This window comes from Girardinichthys multiradiatus, chromosome 15 (genome assembly GCF_021462225.1).
Source record: "Girardinichthys multiradiatus isolate DD_20200921_A chromosome 15, DD_fGirMul_XY1, whole genome shotgun sequence".
Classification (NCBI taxonomy): Eukaryota; Metazoa; Chordata; class Actinopteri; order Cyprinodontiformes; family Goodeidae; genus Girardinichthys; species Girardinichthys multiradiatus.
Window position 1 is genome coordinate 35,632,047 of NC_061808.1, and position 3,876 is coordinate 35,635,922.

Below are 3,876 nucleotides of genomic sequence, written 5' to 3' on the forward strand. Positions count from 1 at the left end.
TACAAAAATGGAATAATAGGAATATCTTTGAACCCTGACTGATTAGTAGGTCTGCACCTACCTATAAAAGCACCAGTATACCCCTCCAAGAAGGTCTATCTGGGATGTTCTCATTAATTGTTCTACAGTATTAACCAATTTATCAAACTTCTTGAAATTGTGTTGAAGGAAAACCTAACACCTCCAACATGCCTGACCCGCATTTTCTTTGTACTTTGTACCAGTGTCACCCATATTAGTATATATGCTTGGGGAGTGACTGTCCACTGTCACTACATGCTCATCCAGGAGGAATGAATGCTACAAGTCACTAACTCGATACAATCCTTAGATAGAAAAACTTTTTAACCAATTTGAATAATTAACTGAATCTGACTGCACTGTTTGGTAGTTAGACACGTGGACAAAATTGTTGGTACCTCTCGGTTAATAAAAGAAAAACCCACAATGGTGACAGAAATAACTTCAAACATACTTCAACAAAATTATTAAAAAAAATAAACTCATGAAACAGGCCTGGACAAAAATGATGATACCCTTAACTTTATATTTTGTTGCACAACCTTTAGTGGCAATCACTGCAGTCAAACGATTCCTATAACTGTCGATGAGACTTCTGTACCTCTCAGCAGGTAGTTTGGCCCACTCCTCATGAGCAAACTGCTCCAGTAGTCTCAGGTTTGAAGGGTGCCTATTCCAGGGGGCATGTTTCAGCTTTAGGTCAGGGCTCATAGAAGGCCACCACAGAATAGTCCAATGTTTTCCTCTTAGCCATTCTTGGGTATTTTTAGCTGTGTGTTTTGGGTCATTATCCTGTTCCAAGACCCATGACCTATGACTGAGACCAAGCTTTCTGACACCGGGCAGCACATTTCTCTCTAGAATCCCTTGATAGTCTTGAGATTTCATTATACCCTGCACAGATTCAAGACACCCTGTGCCAGATGCAGCAAAGCAGCCCCAGAACATAACAGAGCCTCCTCCATGTTTCACAGGAGGGACAGTGTTCTTTTCTTCATATGCTTCATTTTTCCGTCTGCGAACATAGAGCTGATGTGCCTTGCCAAAATGTTAAATTTCTGTCTCATCTGTCCATAGGACATTCTACCAGAAGCTTTGTGGCTTGTCAACATGTAGTTTGGCAAATTCCAGTCTGGCTTTTTTATGATTTGTTTTCAACAATGGTGTTCTCCTTGGTCGTCTCCCATTAAGTCCACTTTTCCTCAAACAACGTCTGATGGTGCGATCTGACACCAATGTTCCTTGAGCTGAAAATTCACCTTTAATCTCTTTAGAAGTTTTTCTGGCCTCTTTTGTTACCTTTCATATTATCCGTCTCTTTGTTTTGTCATCAATTTTCCTCCTGCAGCCACGTTCAGGGAGGATGGCTACAGTCCCATGGATCTTAAATTTCTGAATAATATGTGCAACTGTAGTCACAGCAACATGAAGTTGCTTGGAGACGGTCTTATAACCTTTACCTTTAACAAGCTTGTCAGTAATTTTCTTTCTAATCTCTTGAGACAACTCTTTCCTTCGCTTCCTCTGGTCCACGTTGAGTGTGGTAAACACCATGTCACCAAACAGCACAGTGACTACCTGTAGCCCTATATATAGGCCCAATGACTGATTACAAGAATGTAGACACCTGTGATGCTAATTAATGGACACACCTTGATTTAACATGTCTCTTTGGTCAAATTATTTTCAGCAGTACCATAATTTTTGTCCAGGCCTGTTTCATGAGTTAAGTTTTTTAAATAACTCTGTTGAAGCATGTTTGAAAAGCAATGTCTGACTTTCATTTGTTAATTTTCATAGAATTTTTATTCAGTATTACCTTTGTCAGATTCAAGTTATTTCTGTGACCATTGTGGGTTTTTCTTTCATTAACCGAGCGGTACCAACAATTTTGTCCACGTATGTAATTGGAATTTATGTACCTGTCTTAAAATCTGTATGATTCGATTGAATTGACTTTGTGAAGTACCTTGCTATATATAAATAAAACAGAACTGAATTGAATAATTAAGTTTGGATGCATTTGAGAAAAGCCTCTATAACTAACTGAGGTTAATAAAACACATACAAACTTGCACAGCTGAGGACAGCTTAGTGTGCTACAATACCTCAAAGCTATTGACTGTGTCACAAAGGTGGTATTGTTCCTTGTTAGCCCTTTGGATGTATTACGAATCAGTAACAGGCGGACCCAAGATTCAGCCAGACACAGTACTGAAAATTTAAAAGGTTTATTCAGCCACAGGAAAACGTCACTCAGGTAAAACTCCACACAGCTTCCGGGAATCACTGCTTTTGTCTTGAGTAGAACTTGAAACCCAGAGGGGAGACCTTGGTGGGTGGCAGACAGTGATCTCCACAGCACAGGTAAGATGTGACTTCAGGCTGAATAATCCAAGGGCAAGGCTGCCTCAATAATCCAAGGACAGAAACAGGGTTAATGATCGGAACAAGAGACGTCAGGTAAGGGGCAGGCAGAGGCATAAACCAGATGCAAGAAACAGGGTCGACAACCAAAATCCAATCAGTCCGACAGGGAGCAGGCAGAGAGGCAAAAATCCAAGAGGCAAGGCAAGGTCAAGAAACAATGATCAGACAGGAAGGAACGCTGGATATCTACTCACACGATGGCTTTCAAAAATCTGGCACCGTCTGCTTGTCAGAGTCAGTATATATTAGGGAAGACACAGGTGCTTGGCATGCCACATATTGCACTGCACTGCAGCAGCCACCAGGTGCATCTCATCTGCTGATTGCAGCCAGGGAGACAGGGTAGAGCAGACGTGCCAGAATCATAACAGGATGGGGCTTTGTCCAACAGCATTTAAAGTGAATTTGCCTCTCTAAGGTCTTTTAGGAGAACAGCTGTAAATGAGAGAAGCCTCAGTGATCCATGTATTTCCATGCTGGGTTGCTGTGTCAGGCTGTTTTCCACAAGAGAGGCCTGCTGGTCATCAGGTATAAAATGGGGGGTCTCCACGCCAAGTAGACAAGCAGTTCAGCTCCAAGAGCAGCAACAGCAACATCCCCTCCACTGAGGAACTTGGGCAAACATGACCTCCACTGGCATGAACATGATGAGCAGGATCACCTTCTATGAGGACAGGAACTTCCAGGGTCGTTCTTACGAGTGTACAAGTGCATGCCCTGACATGTCCTCCTATATGAGCCACTGCCACTCCTGCAGGGTGGAGAGGGGCTGCTTCCAGTACTTCATGAGGAGGGGCGAGTATGCTGACTACATGAGCATGATGGGCATGAGCGATACCATCAGGTCCTGCCGCATGATCCCCATGTACAGGGGTTGATACAGGATGAGGATCTACGAGAGGGACAACTTCCAGGGTCAGATGTACGAGTTGATGGATGACTGTGAGAGCATCATGGATCGCTTCAGCATGTCCAACTTCATGTCCTGTAATGTGATGGAGGGCCACTGGCTGATGTACGAGCAGCCCCATTACAGAGGAAGACTGTGGTACATGAGGCCTGGAGAGTACAGGAATTTCATGAGCATGGGCATGAGCGGCATGATGTTCATGAGTATGAGGCGCATCATGGATTCCTGGTACTAGAGAATGACATACATCAAGTCAACAAAATTCTGAGCAACCTGGCAAAAAAGAAGAAATTAAACAACCATCTGCAATGTGCTGTATATGTTTAGAGCAAAACTTTACTAATAGCTATCACTGACTAAAGGCTGGTTTTTACATGACATGGGAAATCTAATAAATACTTATTTTTGTATATCTTTCTGGTTCTTACTGTTTCCGATCTGGTTCCATATAATGATCTTATTTCCTATACAATCTTTGTATTAGAGTGATAAAATTTAAAGTTTGTTAGAAATTC

The 3,876-nt window shown here is 42.3% G+C and overlaps 1 pseudogene; it reads left to right on the plus strand.

Moving 5' to 3' along the window:
• The first annotated feature begins 3,074 nt into the window (after positions 1 to 3,074).
• On the plus strand, positions 3,075 to 3,596 carry LOC124882261 (annotated as a pseudogene).
• Positions 3,597 to 3,876: the final 280 nt, after the last annotated feature.